The 26,031-nt window shown below is 34.4% G+C and overlaps 1 pseudogene; it reads right to left on the bottom strand.

Moving 5' to 3' along the window:
• LOC125357879 overlaps positions 1–25,809 on the bottom strand; it is a 97,894-nt pseudogene extending 72,085 nt beyond the window's left edge.
• Positions 25,810–26,031: the final 222 nt, after the last annotated feature.

Raw genomic sequence — 26,031 nt, 5'->3', positions numbered from 1 at the left:
CTGGTGCTTCACCATTCATCTACACCCAAGAAATAGAGGCCTTAAAGAGATCACCTAGAGAGCCAAATAGATTACCTGTGCCATTTAGGATCTGCTTATGTGATTCATACCTGAAAAATGCGGAAAGCTGCTTTGAAATGAAGTAACAAAGAAGCAGTTGTGTTCAATTACTTGCATTCTTTTCTTTTGTAGTCTACAAAAATTTTATTTTATTTTTATAAGAGAATATCCTTTTATTGTCAAATTGGTGTACAGAGAGGTTACAGTTTCATACGTTAGGCTTTGGGTATACTTCTTGTACTGTTTGTTACCCGCATTCTTAATGTCTGTTGAAACAAAAGTTACTTAAGTGTTTATCATGGATCAGAAGTGGGCCATGTGTATGAGAGATATGATCAGGGTTGTCTTAAGTCTTTCTCCTTGAAAGAAAATTTTTATGTTGGGAAATAATATTAAACATTTCTTTTGATCCCTACTCTAATATCTCTAGCCCTCTGGTCAGTATTTCTAATCCTTCTTATCTCTTCTCCAAAAACCTAGATGTACTTGATTTAATATCTGGCCATGTGTTTTCTTAGCCCAGAGTTCAAGTAGGGCATAAAAATTTTCTGGTTTTTCCAGTGGTTAATTGGAGATAAGAATCTTATGGATTTCCCTGTTCAGGCTGGCTTCCAACCATGATCTTCAGATCTTAGCCTCCTCAGTAGCTAGGATTACAGGAGTGAGCCACTAATGCCAAGCTCATATAAATATTCTTATACCTTTTAACTTCTCTATAATGTTGGTGCCCATTAGAATGTAGGAGAGATAATGACAGGGGTGGGGGAGATAGTTACTCATAGATGTTAGAAAAAACAATAACAAAACAGGATAAATTGAATTTATTGGGTAACATGAACGGAAGGAATGTTGATATGAGGTCTCATGGAGTCCTTTCAAGTTGATTTCATAATATCTTCTACAAAAAGAAAAAAAATGCACTTATCTCTTGACCTTAACCGGAATTATGTATCCTAATTCAGACAAGTCAACTTATTTTCTCAAGACAGACACAGAGTATATTGCATGTATATTATCTAGTAATTATTAGTTGATCAAGACTTTTCCTATCATTACCAAAGTAAGTTACATTGAACCCTTTGTAAATAGCTAGTGAGTTTTCTCTGAAGTCCATTTTATACTAGTGCAAAATTCTGCTTACTTAAAAATTAGTTGATATGGTTATTACTAAAAATTATTTTTGAAACAAATAGCTGGACTTGGTGCTTTGCATGTGTAATCCCAGCTACTCAGGAGGCAGAGATAGAAAGATTATTGTCCAAGGTTGGCCTGGACAAAGCCAATGTGAGTTCCTATCTGATTAACAAACCAAAACCAAAAGGACTGGATGTGAGGTTCAAGTGGTAGAGCCTGTGTAATACTTGAGTTCAGTTTCTAGTACCTAAAAAAATAGAAAAGAGAAGGGGTGGGAAGGAAAGAAAGGAAGGGAGGAAGGGAGGGAAGGGAAGGGAAGGGAAGGGAAGGGAAGGGAAGGGAAGGGAAGGGAAGGGAAGGGAAGGGAAGGGAAGGGAAGGGAAGGGATGGGAAGGGAAGGGAAGGGAAGGGAAAGGAAGGGAAGGAAGGGAAGGGAAGGGAAAGGCATTAGAGATATGTAATCAAGGAAACTGACCAAATCTTAGCTGTAATCTCATTGAAAAAAAATATATATATATGTAACAAAATATCTGTATTCAGCCAGGCACTAGTGGCTTATGTTTGTGCCCTTAGCTACTCTGGAGGCTGAGATCTGAGGGTTTGTGGTTCTAGGCCAGCCTGGGCAGGAAAGCCCATAAGACTTTTTTTCTCCAATTCACCACTAGAAAACTGGAAGAAAGTGGAGCAATGGTTCAGAGTGGTAGAGAAAAAAAAAAAGTTCAGGGACAGCACCCAGGCCCTGAGTTCAAGCCCCATGACCAACAAAAAATAAATCTGTATTCATATCACACATATAATTCTATCACAGTATTATATTCTTTTTCATATAATTTTTAAATGCAGAAAAGTATCCAGCTGGGTTTTCTCCTTGACATTGCTGAGAATTGTTTGATGAATGAAAATATGTGTAGTTTCAGTCAATAGGAGGACTCATCAGGTCCAGTAATTAAAAGCAAGTCATGGATTTGATGGAACAATAAGAAATTTAGTAGCTTGTATTTATTTAAGAGAATGGAATCAAACTTGTCAGACTACAACATGGGATGGAGGGAATCTTAATTACAGTACTGCTGGCAGAAGTATAAAGGGCTATCTTGAATATTTCATTTAGTTGCTTTGTTTTTGCATTTGGGTGATAGACCTTATTACCACAGTAGAAAAGTAAAACACTTAAGCAACAATAACAAAAAAAATCACCGTTGAACAGGCAGCAAAAAAAAAAAAAAAATTCACTTTTCTCATTTCTTATGGAACCACATACCTCCATAGAAGCCTGTTAGATGGAGCTTTTTTTTTTTTTCACCAGTCCTGGGGCTTGAACTCAGGGCCTGGTCACTGCCATTGAGCCTCTTTGTGCTCAAGGCCACTTGAGTTACAGTGCAACTTCTGGCTTTTTCTGAGTAGTTTTATTGGAGATAAGAATCTCACAGACTTTCCTGTCCAGGCTGGCTTCAAACCACAATCCTCAAATCAGAGTCTCCGGAGTAGCTGGGATTACAGGTATGAGCCACCAGCGCCCAGTGATACAATATCTTTAGTAGCAAGACTAATGTAATTCATGACACACACACACACACACACACAAAAATACACAAGGTTTTTTACTTCTTTTTCTAAAATACGCAAACACAAGTTTGGAGCTAGGCTTAACCATAAAACTTAGCTCATTTAAGTCAACAATAGAAATATTTTTTTTTAACTTTCAACCTTGAAAATTCATTTTTTCTATCTACTTCGTTCTTTTCTGCACACATTTAATCATAAATGGCTGAACATATTTAAGTAATTTCATGTTAGTAAACTGATGGGCAGACTATCATCTTGACTATAGTTTTCAGACTAGTGTCATATGCAATATCTGAAATAAGTTAAGCCTTGGAAATACATATCAAGCAGAAATGTTGTCAGCCAAAAATGAGTAAGTGACTTCTTGAGACAAGAGAAAGTACTTGTACAGTTCCCATACTTTAAGAACCATAGACTTAGAACATTTGATGGGTAGTTAGAATGCCAGAAAGGGCCTTGCCATCTTATACTTGGTTCATAATAGATGTTTTCAAAAGAGCATCACATATTTTATCTCTTTAGAACATGGCTTCATTACTTTTTTTCCTTTCTTTCCTCCTCTAGGATCTTTTTCCTGAACAAATTAACTTAGGACCTGTATGTACATATCAGTGAGAAAGGCTTGATCGTAATCTTCCTGATTTTATCATTAGAATCAATCAGTACTTTACAGTGTCTTCTGTACAAATCATTTAGAAAGTGTTTTCCAAAGGTAGAAGACATCGATTCCATGAATTCCAGACTGGAAATTATTCTTGCATTCCATTGAATAAAGAAATTCCCTTTGCTTAATGTCTTTAGCTTAAATTTATGTTTTGTAGCCTTCGTTTTGTGGCTGAAATAGCAGGAATGTGTGGTTTGAGCTAGGAGACAATTTTTATTTTTCTCCTAACATAGTTGTATTAACCTGTATAAGATGCACTATCTCCTTATTTTGTAGGTGATTAGCTTAGTTATTAAGAAGATTTTAACTAGAAATCTGGATTTCCAATTCAAATCTTTTGATTCTCAGTATACGATATTATATACACTGGTAATTGTGCTGGTTTTGTGGCTATTGTATTTGAAATGTTTTCTGACTTATATAGGATCTCTTGTAATTTGAAGGTGGATTTGGCATGACCTACTTCAATATAATTCCTATTAGTAACTCCATTGAAGTGTTAAATGATAAATCCTTTGAAATTTTTTCCTTGGCTAATCCTAACTTAACCATATTATGAGAATAGAAATAACTCTCTAAAGAGAGGTAAGAAGAAGGAGAGGGAGGGAGAAAGAAAGAGAGAGAGCAAAAGAGAGAGAGAGAGAGAGAGAGAGAGAGAGAGAGAGATAGCTTCTAGCCTGTCTAAAAAGCAGATACTTGGGCTTCCTTTGTCTCTAAGAATGTTATTTAAAGCTGCAATTGACACTTTCCCATACAATGCAAGGATTTATGAGAATGCCTTTTCATTTCAGGGCTTGTATCTAAGATTCAAATATAATCACAAGAGTTAAAAAAATATGATCTAGTTTCTTATTTTAAAGCCGTGTGATAACAGATCTTTATCCACTACAAAATATCATGATGAGGATGATACATTCCAGTTGTGAATCTCATCAGAATAAAATAGCTTGTCTCTAAATTTTGATTGTATTTACACCTAATTTGTCACACAGTGGACTCATCTGCAAATATAACTGATCAACTAACAAATTATTCTTCATTGAAAATGAAGGTAACTATACAGCTTATCTAATTACTGATCACCAAACATAAGAAGGTTTTGTAGATTATTTTGGATGAAAAGGAATATAAAGTAGAAACACTACAGAATTGCACAAAGGAAGTGGATTCTTAGAACCATTATAACCAAGAGTTTGTTACTAACTGCCTTTCTTCTTCTTTTTTCCCCCCACATCCCCATGTCCCTCTGCATATATCTATTTCTAGGAAAAGAGAGAATTTTTATGTTTTTTTTCTCTAATCAAGCTACATTCTCTCATAAGGGAACAATGAGGTGAAAAATCTGGTTGCACTAATGTAGTTTTACATGACAGAGATTCTTTTGCTCTGATGCCTATTGAAGGTATGCTATTTTTTTCTTTCCTAGTATCTCTTTTACTTGAGAAAGAATGAACTCATTGTCTATCTTAATTTTCATAAATAAAAGTAAAAGTTGTTTGTATTAAAGTAAACCCTGATATTTTCACCAGTTTAAACTAGATGATTTGCCTTTTTTTCCCATAATGGTAACCTGGATTTGTCCTTCTTTTGAAATGGAAAGTGTTCTAACCCTCTAACCTCAATATCATCATGAGTAAAAACTCTAGTTATATGACTGTATAGCATGCACATTAGCAATGCTAATCAGCATATTGTGGGAGATCTGTGTCTTTGGTACTAATGTTCACTGAATGTGTATTGATATAATTACAGTCTGTACCAATGCTTAGATACTACTATATTTAAAGCCAAAGGTCTGAATTTCTTAGAGCATATGACAGAATATGAAGAATTCTTTAAACAGCATATAATTTTTGTCACTAACTGGAGTTTCTACACAAGCTACTTTTCAAAAACTGTTGTAGGAAACCTGGTCTTATCTTAAAAAAGAAAAGATTTCATCTCACTTGATTTTACTTTATTTTTGATGCTTCTGTGACTGAAAGGCTATCATTTCTGAGAGAAGGTTTCTTAATCTGTGTCAAAGAATAGCTGATGATTTCTGAAAATCACTTTCAAAAGCACTGTGTGAGATCATCATGATTGTCACAAATGAATATTTATCAAATGTCCACTGAGTTCTTGACATTGTATCAGGTTTCTCAGGGACTTCAAAGACAGACAATAATATTGAAGTCTAAATGGGAGCTTTATATCATTGTTGGTAAATTATCAAAAATGAAACAAAATATAATAGCACCAGATAATTAAGAATTACCGCGGCTGGGAATATGACCTAGTGGCAAGAGTGCTTGCCTCGTATACATGAAGCCCTGGGTTTGATCCCTCAGTACCACATGAACAGAAAAAGCCAGAAGTGGCGCTGTGGCTCAAGTGGTAGAGTGCTAGCCTTGAGCAAAAAGAAGCCAGGGACAGTGCTCAGACCCTGAGTTCAAGGCCCAGGACTGGCAAAAAACTAAACAAGCAAAAAAAAAAAAAGTATAAAATACTTTTTAAGCCCAGTAACTAATGAATAGGAGAATTTTGATGAAGACAATTGTTCAACTTTGTTTAAACAGATGTATCCCAAATTTTGTTATAGAAATACTGAGTCCATTACCTATAATCATCTTAGGTATGTGAAACTGCACTGGGAAATGTTGTCATAACTAAGAAAGACTCTGAAGTTTGAAAATTGTCACAAAGTCTATTAACTCTGATTGAGTGGCAATTAGCTTCATGCTCTCAAATGGCTGTCTTCTGCTATTTTTTTATTGCTTGTGAATATAAAATCATTATTGTATCAGAAAATTTTAAGGTCAAAGGAAATAAAGAGCAAGACCTGACAGAAGTATCAACAATCATTCTTTGAGAAACTAATAGACAAGTACAAAGAAAACTAGTCAGAAAAAGAAGTCATAAATAGTAATGTAAAGAGTACTAAGAGTGAATTATTTAAAAATGTTAGAGAATATAGTTTATCTAGCTCTACTCCCACAAACTTATTCCTTCTGCTTCTTGAAGTTGCCAATAATAATAGCAGTTATCTTTTAGAAAGTGAATTGTATTTATCAAATATACCATTGCTGAGTTGACACTTGGTGGGTAAATCACATGGCCCTGGATTGCTATAAATAAAATATTGTTACCTGGTAGGAAATCATAACTTTAAACTTCTGATAGTACAGTGAGTGGAACAAGTCTGTAGAAATATCACAAGAGACAACAGTGACTTATTCACCCACCCATTGTGATCTTTCCCCTACTGAGGTTACATAAGGAGCTAATATGACTAAAGAATCACATTAGCCACACAACTTGGGTGTGGCTCAAGAAAAATACCTGGTATTGCCAATGCAGATGTGTCTGTAGTATACCAAAAGGGATTTATGCTACCTAAGTCTATAATATACATATATATGTGTGCATATATACATATATGTTGAGTTCAAAGAACATTGTCATGACTTTATGCCAATAAATTTGAAATTTAGCTGCAATTGACAATGTCCCAGAAAAATAGGTTTTCCAAACTACTGTATAGTTAGAAAACACAAATGAAACTGTAACTTGTAAGAAATTAATATAGCTGTCACTTTTCCAGAAGTTAAATTTTTTTGTTCGTTGGAAGAAAGCATTAGCAATGAAAATGCAATCATAGACTAGGAAATTATTTCAGTATCATGGACTAAAGACTGAAGTGCTTATGCTCTATAGATCGAATCCACATATATTTTTTCTTCAAGGGCATTTTTACTTTTGTGTGAAGACTGAGTATATGGAAACAAGCTATTTGTCAACAAGAGAAATGATAAATATCCTGTGAGGATTACTATGAAAGAATGTTATAAATGTCAGTTAGTAAACAAAGTGAAATTTGCAACACCACGAGCAAATATAAAGCAGTGTAAAGCAAAGTAAATCAGTAACAAAATATTATAATATGTGAAGTAAGATGTCCTCAAAATGGTTTAAGATGCAGAGATAGACATATGCAATAAAAAGAATAAAAGCATGTATTCAATTTAGAGTAACGGTTACCTCTTCTAGGGGAAGGACTGGGATAGAAAACCCTGTGACAGGATAGTTTGGTCTTATCTTTAATGTTTTATTTCTTAAGCTGGGAGCTAGTTGAACTTATCTTAACTTTTTTTTAAAGCATTAAATGTTTTATTAAGAAAAAGATATAAGGTACAATACTAATGTTTTAAGGTATTAGATTAAAATAAGGACTATAGGATAACAAATCATTATAATAAAAGGCATTACATAATCACCATAAGAACAGAAATGAGAGCAAGTATGGTAAGATTTCAGATAAGGGAACAATACTTTCTCTGTTGGGGTGATAAAAGAACATTTCACATAGAAGGCATTCCCTTTGCCTAGCAAAATTACAAGACTTGTTTTCAGCTTCCTCTGCTGTCCTTCTCTCTCATTTTATACTTCCTGAAATCTCTGGTACATGTCTGCAAAAAAAGACATGGTTGGGAAAACAAACGCTGTTAGGTAGGGCATGTCGATCAACTTGAGAGGGACAGTGGAGCTGTGAAGCAAATAATGAACAATGAGCATATTTAGGTAAACGAATATGATAGGTCTTGAATTTCAGGTATAGTAATTAGACCATACATACTTTTTTTTTTTCTTGTTAGCTGTGATCCACAAGGCTCATTTACATTGTGACTCAAAACCATGGATGAAAAATTGTCATAAAAGTCTGTGCTCCTTTTGAAAAACAGTGTTCTAAGCATATGAAGAGCAATTAACTGCCCTTGAGTAGTAATGAGTAACAATATGAGATGAACACATTCATATAAATATATGGGTGTGGGGAGTGTGTGTACATGGGGTGCGTGTGCACAACTGCAGGCACACATGCTGGGCTTAGTGGCGCATGGTTATAATTCCTGCTACTCAGATGGCTAAGGGGAATCATGAATCCAAAGGTGGCCTAGATAACATGTACAACCCTGCCTCGATTTTATTTTAAAGTGAGCTAGGCACCTGATTGAACAAGGCAAATAAAGGAATAAATATCAACTCCTTTAAATGGGGATGGGGTTATGGCATTTAAAACAGGCTGAAATTTTGAGGGAAGTGAAGAGATAAAAGGTGGCAAAGGAATCTTCTAATTCAATATGAAAATAAAAGTTAACAGAATTCCTCAGGGAAAATTGAAATAACCACCAGAAGTGAATTTGAAAGGTTTTTCTGAGGATATCCAGCATGCCTCATGGCTTTGTTTTTAATATTGCATAGCTGGATACTGGTGGCTCACACTTACAGTCCTAGCTACTCAAGAGACAAGACCTGAAGAAGGAAGTTTGAAGTAAGCCTGGGCAGAAAAATCTGTGCGAGTCCATCTGCAATTAACCAACAAAACAATAAGCTCTAGCTCTAGCAAAACAAAACAACAACAAAAACCACTTTTTCGGATAAGTAGAGTACAAAGGAGAAGGGAGGAAAGCATATTTCAAAGATATTGGACCTTTAAGTATAGTATAACATAGTTTGTCAAAAGAGAAGTAGTCACTTTTTAAAAGACTGAATTTTATTTTATGATGCATTTGTATATTTAAGTTGATAGAGTTACTTTCTGCCTTGATTTTTATTTCTAAATTTCTACTCTCAGTGACCCCAGATGACCATTTCTTAAAATTATTTTTTGAAGATTCTTGTAGGTTCACAGGGAGTTAAGAAATAATCTGTAGAGACTCTTGTGTACCCTTTTTATAATTTTTTTTTTGGGGGGGGGGTGCTAGTCCTGAGGCTTGGACTCAGGGCCTGAGCACTGTCCCTGGCTTCTTTTTGCTCAAGGCTAGCACTCTGCCACTTGAGCCACAGCGCCACTTCTGGCCGCTTTCTGTATATGTGGTGCTGGGGAATTAAACCCAGGGCTTCATGTATACAAGGCAAGCACTCTTGCCACTAGGCCATATCCCCAGCCCCCCTTTTTGTAACATCTTGCAAAAGCCTGTTGCACATCTCACAACCCAGATGTCAGCACTGATGGAGTGGAGATGCAGAATCTTTCCATCTAGGATCCATTAATCATACCTACTATAATCATACCTACTTCTCACCTCTTCCTACCATCCTCACCCCTGGAGTTATTAATCTATTCATTTGTATAATTTTGTTATGTTTATGACAAGAATATTTTGTACCATAGAGTATGTAATCTTTGGAGATTTTTATTTGATTAGTTTTTACTCTCATCCTCTGTGGAATTCATCTTGGTTTTCATGTATATAAGTAGGCCTTCCTGTTGTATTGATAACTGATATTACATGGTGTAAATGCAACAGAATTATTTTTAAAGAATTTCCCCAGTGAAGAACATATGAGTTGTTTGTTTGTAATGGTATCACTCCTGTCTTGGCTTCTGTCTTCACACTGCATCCTCCTTTTCTGTCCACAAACATCCCCCTTATAACATCTCACTTATAATCTCCCTTATAAGAATACTTGGGTTAAATAATGAAGGATTAAAATCTATGTGGCTAGGCGAGACTTGATTGGTGCTGGATAAAACTAAATTTGAATAAGATCAGGGATCACTAAGAACTAAAGAGATGGAATTTTTTTTATCATATTAGAGAAAACTAATCTGCTGGCATCCATAATATATTCTGAAAGTGTTCATCTTAGTAATTATTTGCCTGTTGACGGAATTGAACTAGGTTTCAAAGATCAGTTCCATTTGGAAAGAAAATGTTTGTAGTGGTCATTTAAGATGCTTTTGTTCCTGTTCAGTATTTAAAGTGAGTCATCCAATTTGAGACAGTTGTGTCACATTTTCTACCTTTCATGCTCTTCAAGAGGCAGTAGTCACAAGAAACAAGTGATGAACGTGAGTGGCACGGTGTGTGGTTACAAAATCAATAAACCACAGGATGTTTCAGATTCTTAAACAGTTTTTAAAAATGTGAGGACACTACATAGAGTCCACAGAAAGTGTGATTGCATAAAACTGGTTCTCAAAAATTGCAAGGACTCAGCTCATAATTAAAACATCCCATGCTCAATGTAACTCTTTCTTTTTCCTGCGTCTATCACCTTGATCATAGCTGGATGTTTTACAAAACTACCGTATTACAAAATAATCATGTAACTTTGTAAAGAAATACTGTCTAGTACTTAAAGTGTAATGACAACAGTGTTATAGTCTTATATGCAAGACTTCAGGCTTTTAAGATTGCATTTTAAGATTTTAAACTTTCATTCTATAAACTCTCAAGTCTCCTGTCATGACATAAAATCTTGCAACCTCAAAAACAACTCTTTGGGGTTTGTATTTTGATTTTTGATTTTTTGCAAGCAAGGCAAGGCTTTATTTAAGCAAGCTGCAACTCGGGCCTCATCCTACCCACCGACACAGCAGAGGTTAAGGAGGAAGCCTCGAGCTGTGATTACACAGGGCTTATAAAGGCAAAGAACAAAGTTACAACAATCAGGTGTTCAAGCATGTATTTTGATTTTTTATTAAAATTCTTTCTTGCTTCTGGCCTGATTTATTTCGTTCATTTTAATATCATCCATATTATATTGCATCACTGAGAGTAATAAACATTTATTGAGTGCCAGCTCCTTAATTGACCCCCTTAATTGAACAAATAGAAGCTATACTCTATGAATTTTAGTTCAGCCAAACAAAAGAGAGAACTGGGAAAATCCTGACAATGCTACCTGTTTAATATGCTCCCTTTCTTCATTACTTCCATTCCAGCTTTTATCTACTTATAGCTAATGGAGTTAACTTAGATAGAGGCCTTCATAATAGGAGTCAGCTTTTAAAAGCACATTTTAAAAGCAGAGAACTTTCACATTATTTCAAGAATAAGATACAGAACATATAACAGTGGACAAAAAAACAGTGAATATAAACTAAATAGTCTTAAAAAGATACAGTTTTCAGGATTGAAGAGAAGAGGGGTTTTGGTAGGGAAAAACTCAAAAGAACTTTGAGTAAAAACTGAAAGTATAACTGCTCCCTGAATATATTTAAAACAACTTTGTCTATACAAAGCTGCATTTTCTGAGTGCTTTCTGTGTTCCTCAAGTACTTTACTTCTATCGGCTTATGTAATCCTCACAACTATATGAGGTCATTACTATTGTTTCCTTTCAAATACAAAGGACTAAGATACAGAGAGTATAAATGACTAAGATTATATGTTCTATGAGTAGTGGTGGCAGGTCTCAAACTCAATTCAATTTTGAGATGGAAACCCTGTATTTCAATAACATACAGTAAATTTAGAAGTATTTCCGCTCATCTCAATGTATTGTGCATAAGAGATGAAGACTGCTTACAATGATTTAACATATTATGGGGCATATCAGGAAATATAATGGTAGCTCTCTAAATTGGAAGGCATAAGTTAAGCCATGTCATTGAGAAAGACTGGAATTTAATTTCCTTGATCTTGTACTTCATAGTTTTGTAAAGACATAAACTATAGAAGCTTTTCTGAGTTTATCTTTTAAAATGTTTTGGAAAAGCCTATATAAAATTAAAAGTCACACATAGATGAAGGTGTTTAGAAACATCAATTATGGAGGTACCTACTATAAAGAAAATATGATGATGAACCGTATCAAAGATTGTCTACAACAAGATTTAAATGCTAATAATGGTTGTATTTGTTTGTGTGGCTGTGAGTTATTTTGTACCTTATTTCTGCGTTTCTTTATTCCCATTTTTTTCTTTCATTAACTTGTTTCCCCCTTCTAATAGAAAGACATGTTTGAAAGCTTCATGAACTTGAGTGAAGAAATTTAATTAAAAGTGACTCCATAGCTGAATTAAAAAAATTTAAAAGCACTGATTTAGCTTACTGGATTGTAAATCTATCCAGAGCAGAGAAGATATCTTCTATTTCTTTATTATATTCTACAATATCTATTTTTACAGGGAGTAGTAACATAATTATTGACAGAAGCCTTTACCATAGACTATTGAATTCACCATGCAGAGAAATGGAGGAAAACTTAGAAGAATCTTCAAAAAGTTGAAAGATACACAAAAAGCACAAAAGATTATATTAAATTGTAACTTCTTTGTACAACCAGTTCAGGGTTACTTTTTTAAAGGAGGGAAAAAAGGGTTGTATAGAAGTCGTGAGAACTAGGGCATAGCAAATCATGTAGGGAACTTTAAGTATAATAAGAAAAAACATTTTTAAGCATCAGATCTCCCCATTCCATTATTTTCAAAATACAGCATCTTTAGTTTCCACTAAAAACTTCCTGTTTTCCATAAGCAGTTCTTACTATTTCATTAGAGACCTTTAAAAATAATGTGGTATCAAAACAAGCAACGATATTGTTAAAAAAAAAAAAAAGAAAATCATGAACTAGTCTTTGGCACAAACATTACATATAAAAGTTCTAAATAAAAATAAAATAAAATTGATCCCATCAGTTTATCGGAACTATTACAAATTGTGATCAGCTGCAGTATATCCAGAAATGCACAGATGGTTTAACATTTTCAAATCAATATAATTTCCCATGTTAATAGTGAGGGGGTGGAAAGAGAATAAACCTACCTTGAAGCAGCAAAGGGAGGAATTGGTTAGCTCATCTTGCCAAAGACTTTTTTTCAAATCAAGATAAAGATGTCCCTGATCAACACTTCTGTTAAGCATTGTGCTTAATAGAGATCCTTAGCCATAATACAAGAAAAATCAAAAGCACTGTTGGAAAGAAATTATTACTCATAAATGACCTATTTGTATAAATGAAAAATCTAAATGAATGTATAATTTTCATATCTTTGGGATAGGCCACATTTCTTAAACATACCAGAAAAAATACATAGGCAAAAATGGACACATTGATCCACATTAAAATTAAGAACTCGCATTCATCAAAATAATTCTCCCCCCTTAAAAAGCAAATAAGTTATACATCTCATATTATAGAAGACATAGATATGACAAAGCAAAGCACATATCTTGCCTGTGCTTAGGAGTTCCATTCCTCTATTTGTATATGTCTGCCAAAGACATCATGTAAAAGGTTCATAGTATAGAATAGTAATAGCTCAATACTTGAGACAGTAGGATGGGCAAATAAATGGTAGTACATTCACACAGTAGAACACTTTGCAACCAAGATCCATTTTCTATAAAAGGACAGAGTGCAAATATGGTAGGTTCTTTTTGTGACAGGGATTTCTACCCCAGATGCTCGACTTCTTTTGTTGTGGCATGAAACACAGCCATTAACAATACTAAAAAGAGTTTGACAGTTTTTACTTATGAGCACTGAAGTATGAATTATATACAATTTTCACATGTATTGAAATATCATCTTATTTTCTTGAAGATTTTTTTTTTACATTTAAAAATGTGAAAAAATGCTGGCTCATTCTGGTAATCAATGAGTGGAATGAGGCAGGAGGATCACAAGTTCCAGCCTGGACTTAAAAAAAAAAGGAAAGAAATTCTTTAGCTCATAAGCTGTAAAAGAAAGCAAGCAATAGGCCAGATTTGGTCTTCTGGCCACAGCAGAGTAGGAATGAGCCATAGCTACCTGTATCAACATGTATTAATCTTACATGATTTTGAGTAAAAGAAGACACAAGGTAATACTAGATGACATCTCTATGAAGTTTCAAAATAGGTAGAATTAATCTATGAAGTTACAAGCAAAATAGAGGAATACCTTTGACAGTTGGAAGTGATTGAAAAAGGAACGGGGTGAGGGGGCGCTAGGGGTACTGGTAAATTGTTTTGTTTCTTGGTCTGATGACTGATTACAAAAGCATTTGTAAAATGAAAATTCATGCTGTACATTTTTGAAGGATCTCACTAAAACATGTCATAGAATTGTCAACAGAAATTCCAAAACAGAAGGAGGCCAATAAGGATAAAAATTAAAGATATTATAAAATGACAAGTTTCTAACTCCACTTTAAATGCCCACTTTATAAAGTCGTTCCTCTGTTTCTTTAGGGAAAAATGATACCGGTATGGGTTTTATTATTGAAGAAGTCCCCCAAAGGAAGGGACTACTTGACATTTCATTAAAGCTTAGCTTTTCCAAGCATCCTTATGTATGTACCAATGTCCTTGGAGCCCATGGGTCTTGTGGGCAACTGGCATAATGTGGGCAGGTGCCTGTGACACAAGAATCCAGCACTTAGAGTTTGGCCACACATCGTATCAGTTGTGCAACCTTGAGAAACCAGAGACTCTTTTATTATATGCTGAAGTTTACTTTTTCACTTTTATTCCCAAAGATTAGCAGCATAATTTTATCTAAAAACATAGAACATTTACTTACATTTTCCATAATTTAAGTAGAGTGGGATCATTCCATTCCACTGCTTCAGAGGTATCTGTGAGGTATGTAAGATTTTTTTTTTTTTTTTTTTTTTTGGCCAGTCCTGGGCCTTGGACTCAGGGCCTGAGCACTGTCCCTGGCTTCTTCCCGCTCAAGGCTAGCACTCTGCCACTTGAGCCACAGCGCCGCTTCTGGCCATTTTCTGTATATGTGGTGCTGGGGAATCGAACCTAGGGCCTCGTGTATCCGAGGCAGGCACTCTTGCCACTAGGCTATATCCCCAGCCCAAGATTTTTATTTATTTATTTATTTTGGCTACAGCAACCAAGAGGTAGCTTTTAGTCACAGGACTCTGAAACTTCACAATAATTTTTTGAGTAAAGTATAGGGTTAGGTAAGCAAGCTGTTTCAGGACTAGAACCAATTAAGAGAATTTTACTTTTCATCTGTCACTGAGCATTGGAATAAGATCAGTTGCACTTTTATAAACCAGAATGCATTACTTGCCCAGTGCCCTTTCCCTCTCCCAGAAGCACTTAAATAATGTTACAAACTTGTACTTATTTTTATAATTCACTTTTATTGCAACATTACAGAGAACTTTTTCTTGCTAGTTTTCTTTCATTTAAAACCTGCTTTATATGCATGTTTTGTTCTCTGGAATTATCAACTTTATTTACAAATCAGGATATGTATACCATTTCAGTCTGATTTCTGGACTTTTTTTGTTATATTTAAAACCAACAATAACAACAACCCTGCTGCTTATGGCTATGATACCTAGTATTATTTATGGGTTTTCATAAAGGGGAGGGGTGAAAAGGAAAAATATAGTACAGTCTGGCCTCTCTCTACCTTCTCCTTCTCGTCCCCCTCCACAGAGGAGTTTAATTTTAAATGATAAATGTGGAAATTAGAGACCATCGAGAAAATCCAATTTGGTGAGGAGTTTTAAAAATCCCATAATAAACGCAGAGTGAAATGTATGATTTAATGCAGGGCGCCAATGGCTGCTATTATGGGCTATTAGCAAATCGGGGCTGAGAGTGAATCTTTATCACTTGGTGAGTACGGGCTGGTCCTGCCTTTCCCTCTGCTATTGATTTGTAGCCGCTTGTCATAATGACACTGGGAAGCAATGAATGGAAGATGTGCTTTTGATAGGATTCAGGGGGGTCTTATGGGGGGAAAGAAAATTCAGCAAGTTTTCTATTTCTTCAGCCTGATTAGATTTTTTTTTCTTCTTTTAAGAGCTTTCACATTCCAATAAAAATGCTAAATCAGCTCTGTACCAGAATTGTTAGGGTGTAAATAGCTAGTCACATTTAAAGAAGGAAAAGATAGAGAAATACTAACCAGACTATGCAACATTGGATGAATTTGACTTTATAGAAATAGAGCTGTACATGTGTATTCATGTGAACACATGAAGAATACTGTGGAGTATTGAGGCAGAAGGCCGTTCGAACACTTTTTTACAATGTAAAAATTTTATATGGTAAAATACACCTGCATTTTTATGTGTATTCAATTGTTTATCCACTATATGATAGACAGTTCTATAGCTTTGTAGAAATGTGTGAAAGGCTCCATTTTGGCTCTATTTATCTGTGCATAGTTTCATAAAGAACATAGAGAAAAAGGTGAATTTGTGCTGATTATTAGTAAGTGAAATCTCCTAAAATCTAACAAGTTATAATAGAGATTTGCCCCACATGTTCAGCAGAGAGAAAGCATGTTGTGTGACAACAAAGACACTCATGGGTAATCCAATATAGAAAGGGAGATTTTTGTATAGAAAGTAAACCTTAAATATTTTTACAATGAGTTATCTGTGGTTATATGAAATAGTTGGTTGCAGCCTTTGTATATTTCTACCTTTTTTTTTTAAAGGATACAATTGTTTCTCTTCCAACTTCTATTATTACAGGATAATGCTAGGCATTAGAGTCTGTCTTTGCAAGCCAAAAGCCATGCATACAGGCAGTAACAGATATGGTTCATACAAGCAGCATTTAACAAACACATGCTAGCATTTAAAAAAATTATATCAAGTGATAAAACCTACCTTCTTCAGCAAATATAGAAGAGATATATTAAAATGAACACAAATATTCCTCCTCCAGTAAGCAGAATACCACTGTTAGATATTTGCTAATTTTTTTGTAAAAATAGTATATCCCTTTATTTTTACTAGTTGAGTAAAAATATTTAAAAAAATTACAACACAATGCTACATGTAAGGAGAATCTAGGTATGACAGTAAATTGCTACTGGATTCCTAAAGACAAATTTAAACACCATCATGTCTTCTGCTTATTAAAATATACCATGAAAGAAATACATAAGCTGGGTTTTTAGAATTTAATGTCTGGCAGCCAAATAACAGATTTGAAAGGGAAAAAAATTATTATTTTTCTTTTTTTATTATAAAACTGATGTACAGAGAGGTTACAGTTTCATACGTTAGGCATTGGATACATTTCTTGTACTCTTTGTTACCTTGTCCCTCATACCCCCCTCCCCCTTCCCCCCCTGAAGTGTTCAGTTCACTTACACCTAACAGTTTTTCAAGTACTGCTTTTGTTGTTGTTTCTCTTATTTTACCCTTAAGGGAAAAAAATTATGATCTCAACATATTTCTCACATTTGTTAGGAAAAAGAGGCTGTGCTATCCTCTATGTATTAATTTCAGTAGAAGTGTGTGTGTGTGTGTGTGTGTGTGTGTGTGTGTGTGTGTGTAAAACCAATAATAAATGAATTGGATGTTTATAAAGATGTGGACCAAGAACCCTGTGCTGCAGATGGAGTGCTTCCAGTTACTCATGCCTACCTGAAAGGACCTTAGGAGAGTGTACACATTCACAGACCTGAAGAATAATGCTCTTTAACACAGAAGGTTTCACCAACTATGCAAACAGCTGCTAGACTTCATACATTCCCATCCCCCATTCAACCACTATCCAAAACTGTGATAAATTAGAATGTTGCCATTTGTTATGTATCATTTATTAAAAACAAATTAGAAGTACAAAGAGACATTCCTTCATTCTTCAGTGGGAGTCTATTTTATCTCATGCAGTTAAGTGATTATTGTTTGGTCTATATAAGGCTGTTTCATACTACAATGAATTACCTGTATTAAAATAATAATACCATATGTTTACATCGCCTTTGTTCTAATATAAAGGCATAATTAATCATTCTAAGACCACAGTGAAATAGTATTTTCCTTATTTTATATATTAAGTGAATACTATTACTCAGTAATAGTTAAAAATAAAAATGTGAAACATTTTAACCTTGAAGTTCTATAAAATATAAATACATCTCATCCTATAAATTGAGACATATATATTTTGTAACTTGGAAATTTGTCTGAAATATCTGTACTTTTATTTACTAGGACAGCTATGAATAAACTATAATGAAGTTTTTTGTTAGTTTATTATGCCCAGTGGTTATTTCTTCTTTCAATAAAAAATTTTCCTACCATTGAAATGTTTTACCTGTTTAGGGCTTCAGATGTAAGATACATAAACTATCAATAATTTTCTAATTGAGAGTAACTTGAGTAAATATATGGAATGAGATTATAGTTTGTTTACAAATCACTTTCACATATGTTAAATAACAGTTATAATAATGCTTTTATTATTGTTAACAGCATAGAGATAAATATTAGAAGGAAAACTGGAATATTTACACATATAAATAGAATGAAGGAAGGGAAAAACTCAAGACAAAAATAAGTTCTTATTTCATATAAGTAGAAAAATAAAAATAAAGCAAATAAGGCGACAAAAGATGAACTAGAAATTCATAAAAATATTAACAAATAATAAAAATAGTACATGGAAGAAACAAGATAAACAGAAATGAGGAAATTAAGTGGAATTTGACTTTGTTTTATACATCCATTATTATCACCTTTAAGCTTTTGTGGGACAGCAAAAGAGCATTCTCTTTTCCAAAAGTGTTCACAGCACAGTAAAATTGCCTAAGCTTTATACAGTATCACTAATCCTCCTCTTATCAACACTCCTGTATGATTTCTGGCAAGAGTTATTACCCTTATTTGGTAGAGACGCTGACTTTAGCAAGGTCAGTGGTGAGAGCCAGGGACAGAAAAAGAACCCAGAGGCTTTTCTACTTCAAATGTTGTAGCCTTTTTCTACCCATTTCTTTGTTGTACTGGATTTTCTAGAGCTTGTGTTCTATTTAGATACAATCTAAAAGTTTTATTTAGATAATCAGAGCTATCTTTCACAAATATTTTATTTCTAAATATTGTCCCAAGCTCGAAGAATATACCTTCTATTTGTAATGCTTATATTTTGGGTTAGTACTTTTTATTGTATATGTTTAACTTATCTAATGTACACAGTATAGACTAACATACTCTCTGCCACCAATCACTAAACAGAAAAACAAAACTTTGAAAAATCTAACATATATATTTATTCTAAGACTTTCTCTAACAAGTGTTCTGGGTTTCCTTACCAGAAGACAGTTTCAGGGATCTTATATTTATCAATGTTTTGGGCCAAGTTTTTTATCTTCACTTTAATTATTAAACAGAATTATTAGAAATATACAAATATGCATTCATACATATACATCCTGCACATACATTTATTAATTTTTTTGATTGTTAACCTTTGATTATTAATTCTTCTTGAAAACAGTATTTTCCACTCTATCTGTACCTGTAATTCATTATGTAAAGACTGTTTTAGAGAAGACTGTGTGAGACATGGTGACAGGTTACTGTAGTCTAAGCTACTTGGGAGGCTGATGCAGGAGAATCACTGAAACCTAAGACTTGAGGCCTGCATAAGCAACATAAGCAAGACTCCCTACTTCTTAAAATAAGGGAAAAATTATATGTGAGATAAAGTAATAGTTTGTGGGGTTATTAAATTTCTTTCTGTTCCATTTCAGCAGCATTTAAAGGGATATGTTAATGTTGTTTAATGTTGCCTTTTGTTAGTTAATGCTTTTTTTCTTCCTGGAATTTAAATATATGCTTTAGATCCAGGAGTGTGTTTTTCTTGTTATCATCTTTTGATTTTTGGTCAAAGATGAACAGAATATCTTACCATGCTAACAGAAATAAAGATGTCAACCTAAATAGCTAAATTTCCAGAGATTGAGAAATTGGCCTAAATTTGTGATAATCCTGCCTCAGTCAACATTTTTCCTTATAGAACAAACTTATTTTTCTGTGAAATATCCCAACACTTTATGCAAATTGTTTTCTTTAAAAACTAGCTTTTAAACAAAAGATATATTACTTTCTAAGTGGATGTAACTCATCTCATAAAGGTAATTTAAACCTTCTTTTATATATGACCATTATACTTAAAATTAAAAACTAAAATTGTCTAAAGGCATCACTTGTCTTTCTGCTCCCAGAAAACAAACAAGCAAACAAGAAAGAAAGAAAATCCCTAAGGTTTGGTATAAGCAGTGATTCGTGAAAAAGAAAATGGATAGAAGACTATTTCATGGGCACAGCAACACTAGAGGGCGATCTTCTGCAGGTTGCCTGATGCAGTCTTTTGTAATAGCCTGGCTTGATGATGGAGGTAAACCTTTGAAGAGCTTGTAGAATAGAAGAAATAAATGTCTTTTATCCTTTCCTATGGTCTATGCTTCCCAAAAAAACTGGAAAAATCTCAGTCAGTGCCAACAATACACACAGTCTTAGATTTTTCCACATTTCTAAGAAATGTATGCTTTTGTGTGTGTGTGTTTGTGTGTTTCCCCATGAATTAAGGGTAACATGTATTACCTATTTCATTTTAAAATTAAATATTAGACGATTATTCCTGTATGCTTTTTATAGCAACATTCTTTTTGACAGATGATAAAAATGCAATTTTGGGTACTTCATTTATGAAAAGCATGTTTTTTTCTTCTTACTCTGAGAAAGCTGAAATTAAGCCTGAATTAAGTGTATTTTCCCTCTCTAATAAACCTTTCCCTGGAAACCTTTTTAGATTTTTCATTTGAGTTCACTTTGAAGCAAACTCTTCTCACTGTATTCTACTCCTTCATGCTTATTATTAATATCATTTTTTTTAGTAATGGGGCTTGAGCTCAGGGCCACATGCTCTTGCTAAACTTACTTTTAGCTCATGGCTAACACTCTACCTCTTGAGCCATAACTCCAATCAAGGGGTTTTTAGCTAATTTGTGATGGAGTCTCTCACTCCTTCTGTTCAACCTGACTTTGAAAACATGATCCTCAGATCCCAGCTTCCTAAACACTATAATTACAGCCACCAAAGCCTTGTGTTTTTTGTTTGTTTTGCCATATTTTTTTGAAATTGAACTCAGGGTCTTATGCTCCCTAGGCAGGTGCTCTCTTGAGCCCCAACTTTAGCCCCCATACTTATTTTTTCTCTTAGTCCAGAAGAGGAATAAGAACTCTAAACCATACTTTTTCTCTTGCAGTCATCATGATTGAAAGATTTTTCACCTTTCATTTCTTTATAAACTATGGTAGAAGGCTGAAAGAATGAGTCATGTTATATGCAAAAATCTGAGGTAGGGCTGTGCCCTAGTACGCTTGAGAAGTCCAGTATACAGGAGTTGAGTATGTAAGAAAAAGCAGTAGTAGGTGAGATCATTGAAACTATAGGTAGTCTGTTATGGTTGAATTCCATAGAATCTGCCTTTTATCCTGAGTGAGATAAAACCTCACTGGAGATTTTTAAAGAACTGACATGAACAAATTTATAGGAAGCTATTACTAGGCAAACTATGACAATAGCAATAAAATAATATAAACAGGCTTATTTTCCTCTTAATAAGTAATAGCTACTATTATGTCAGTTACAGTATTTTTGTTTCATCTTTAAATTCCTTAAGTTAGACTTTTCTTCATAATACATTATCTGTGATTAATTTAGTCTTTGAAATCTCCTATGTTAAACATTATTTCTTTTTTCATGAATACTTTACAGACTTAATATAGTTTAAAGTAAAAGATCACACAAAGTTTCACGAGACCATCATCCACAAACAGTCAATCTCACGCTGCTACTCACTTTACACATCTGCCATTTTGGATGATACACTCACCCCATGAAACCCATTGCTCATTGTTTGCCATCATTGCCTGAGGATCTATGTCTTTTTCTGAGAATTAACTCTCTAAAGCACAGCTAGTCCCTTCTTAACATGTGTCCATGGGACTTACCTGCCTTAAAGCAATAGCTCTGAGCCCCTATGGGAATGAGACAGCTCCCTCTCATTCAGTTCACAGAAGAAAACTTGATACTAGTGGTCATTCTTTTGAAACAATAGCTTTATCCTGATAACTAATTTTTCCCAGGGACAAACAAACAACTACAGCCTTTTTCTCAAAGGGGAAAATGGAGAAAACAAAGAAAAAAATCTATGGTGTTCAGTTATCTATGGACTTTTGTCTTATCCAGTTGTTAACAGTTGGCTTTGAGAGCTCAGAATAACAGCTCCTCGATTACAGTGTTAGTCTGTGTACTGAGTTGAAAACTCTGAAGACTCAAGAAATGGGTTCCCAAGCCTACTTATTTCCAGTCTTCATTAACACATCTCCTTTGAAAATGAGTCTTATACCCTGGGCCAACATGGCAAAACAGCTTTTGTTCAGTCCTGTCACTTGTTTAGGTTAATTTCCTAGAACTTCACATAGATGAATTTTCATTGTGAATGGGTAGATTAGTTAAGACCAAGGACCCCTTGGACTTGGCTAGCAAGCTAAAACCAGATGCAAAAGAGATATTGTCTCAAAACATCCTGCCTCTACTCCTTAGCGCTTTCTGATTAATACAGCCTTTTCCATCACCCTGAGGAAAGGATTTGCAAAAGAGGCCTGATTAGGAATTAACAACAAAAGAGCATGTTGTGATCCTGAGAAATAAAGTGTCACCCTTCCGAGCACCTACTTATATAAAAAGGGCACCCAATCAGAGCACAGCCCAGAATATAAGAACCCCCTAGAATCAGAGGCACTTAAACAAAGATATAAGAACTTACTCTGGAGAGAGAGAGCAGTAGCAGCCTCTGGCAAGATACTCCTCTTCTTAATAAAGTTCTTCTCACATACACACCCTCTTTTGTCCTAGACTTCATTCAATTCTTTTTCTTTTACTTTACCTTGTTTTTGTATGTGCTTGTTTGTTATAGAGGCAGCCTTGGCAGAGAAGCTACGACACTAAGCAGGCATTGCCTAGTACAGGGCTCTAAACCTAGCTGTCCCTGCCAGCGGCAGGGCCAGAAGAGTGATACAGACCACCCATCTCAAACAGCAAAAGAAATCCCATATGAGTTATACTTATGGCTTAGAAACCAAATCTTAGTTTTTTAAGTACCAAATAGCAACAAATCTTCGCTATTACTTTCTACAGTTAGTGTTTTTAAACAAGACTATTGGTAGAGACCTTATGAGTCACAAACAATTCATTCCTTCCCAATTTTCGCCTGGAGTTAAAAAATGTTAGCCTTTTTTTCTCGTTAAATCCTATATTGATAAAATGGGCTTAATTAATTATGCTTATTTTCTCCATTGAAAATGAAGACTGCAAATAGCATAACAATATACAGTTGCCATATTGATACTAACTTATGTTGACTTTCAGTAAATGTGTTACCAATCAAGAAAATATTTTTCTCTTCCTTTAGTGACATGATTCTAGCATCCTTTTATTTATTAAGATACTTTCAAAGTTTATTTTTATAATCTAAAGGCTTAATTACTCATGGGAAGATTACTTAAAATTTTTCAACTTGTGTATATATTACTAGGATTTTTTGTTGGCAGTGGGGATGTTTGGAGTAGAACTCAGAGCTCTGTCCTTGGAAGGCACTCTACCACTTGAACCATATCTCCAGCCCTATTTTCTTTTTTTTTTTTTACTTTTAGAATAACCTCATTTATGCCTGCTCCGGCCGGATCACACGCAGGCCTCCCATTTACACTTCTCATGTAGCTGGGATGATAGACACATGCCACCATGTCCAGCTTTTTATTGTCTTGCTAACTTTTTTCCACAATGGCCTTGAACTTCGATCCTCCTGCTTACCACCTCTTGAGTAAATATAATTATATGCATGTGCTACCACACCTGGCTTTTTTTTTACTCTCACAGTAACAATTTCTGAAAATTTTGTTTTATCAAGTAATCTTGTTTTATTTTATTTTATAAGACCTGTGTTTACCACTTTCAAGCTTTAAGAGCTGCCCTAATTTAAAAATGTTGTAAACTCGGGTTTATTCTGTGGAGAGACTCCATTTTTCTCAGCTATGTAGATGAGATATACTAATTATCCCAAATCTATCTCCTCAACTGGTCTTTTTTATTTTAATGACATTTAATGTAATGTTTTTAAGTTTCCAGATATTCACTTAAAATATCAACCTACTAAAGTTCATGGTTATATGGTATGTCTGTCCATTGGCGCAAGATTTTTTTCTTAGAATTTTAGCTGGTTTGGTACACTGAACTAAGCTCTTCACTAAGCAGTAACCACACAAAAAGAAAAAAACACTCATTAACATGTATTTTTTTATCCTCTAAAGGTTGACTCACCCTATTTAGATAATGTGTTTCTCAGTTTTGTTTCTATAGTCACTCTTTCTTCCTTAGCCTGTAGATTTGTTTCTGACAGAAGTTTGCTTTGAAGTTTAACATTTTTACTTAATCTAACCAATTCGACTAATTTGGGAATTATGTCATTTAAAATAACATGACCATATATACATGCATTTACACATAATAATGGCAAACTAATTTCATTAATATCCTCTATCTTTTAGGGTTGGGGAGAGAACTCAGGGCTTGTGTTTGTTAGGCAAGAAGTCTGCTGGCTTGAGTCAAAACTCCCCTTCCTTTTTGCTATTGTTATTTGTTTCAAGTAGGGTCTCATGCCTGTGCCTGAGCCAGCTGACCATAGACTGTTACCCTCTGACTTCTGCCTTCTAGGTAGGTGGTATTACAGGCATGTACCACTGTGTCGGGCCAAATACCTCACATCTTAGGCAAATTTTGAGAAAGAAAATCTCAAGGAACAGTGGATTTTATTGTTTTATATAGTGATTTTACCTTAATAAAAGAATAACTTTGTATTTGAAAAAATAGTAATTCACAACAACTTTCCAAACCCATTTTAGTTATATTTAAGTGAAATATGAAGTGCTTACTTTATCTTCAATATCATTCATGTTTATTATACTGGAAGTACCCATTTTGAAGTAAAAACAACTATTTTTCAGTATTAATGAAAGACAAAGAAATAAGAAAATGTCACATACCAAAAATAGTTAGGTTGCTCTTTCTCATGAAGAAACCTTTAAATCTGTATAAAGTATCTAAGGCATACAATATTAGCAGGATGGCAGAATAAGTTCAAGTTTTCATCCCCTGTGGATCATGCCACTCTTTATAACCACTCATATATAAGAATAACTTTGTTGTAGTTATGGAATCTAGCTAAAAGGTTCTAGTACATTGATGAGACAAAAAGTATAAGGATGTATTGATAATTATAAGGAACTTGACAGATAGCAAAAAAAAACAACACCCAATTTTAAAGTGGGAAAAGTACTTAGACATTTCTTTAAAGAAGACATACAAATAATTACCAGATATATGAAATAATGCTCAACAGTGATAATCATTGTGGACATCCAGTAATGCCCACTGAAATAATATCTTTTTTAAAAGTATTTGTATCTTTATTCAATTAAATTAAAACAGACCGGCCAGGTATATTATATAGCATTCATTATATACACATGATCTAGGCAATGCAAGAAGGTAAGTCTAGGTATGCTGACTACTTGACTACAAGTAAAATATGAATGGTGTCAGTGGTGCCCAGCAAGTGCTCCATTTCACATTGGGTGCTTGCATTTCCATAGTATGGTTAGAAGGACAGCTACGAGCCAGGACATGTTTTACCAGTAAACCTTTGTAGGAAAAGGGGTGGGGGTGACAATCTAGCATAGGTTAACAGTCTCCTAAATATAAATGGTATACTTGGCAGTTACAATTCTTAGAAAGTTCTTCCATCGTGTCAATGACACAAAACTTCTCCTCTGAAGGCAACACCACCATGGTTTGTTTGTGTGAGGGGACAGATGGGGAATGTTCTTAAAATTGGTATAATTATTTTTAAACAACAACAACAAAAAGTACCTCTTTGGTGAAGCCTTGGTACCCATTCAAGTCACTGTAATAATCTGTAAACACGACTGTTGTACAGTGCTGGGCCTTGAGATCAACAAAGTCAGGTACCACAGCTTCCCTCACAGTCCTTTGTATGATTTTTATGAAAAT

This window comes from Perognathus longimembris, chromosome 10 (assembly GCF_023159225.1).
Source record: "Perognathus longimembris pacificus isolate PPM17 chromosome 10, ASM2315922v1, whole genome shotgun sequence".
Taxonomy (NCBI): Eukaryota; Metazoa; Chordata; class Mammalia; order Rodentia; family Heteromyidae; genus Perognathus; species Perognathus longimembris.
Note: the sequence above shows the minus strand (reverse complement) of the source record. Positions and strands in the feature narration are given on the sequence as shown.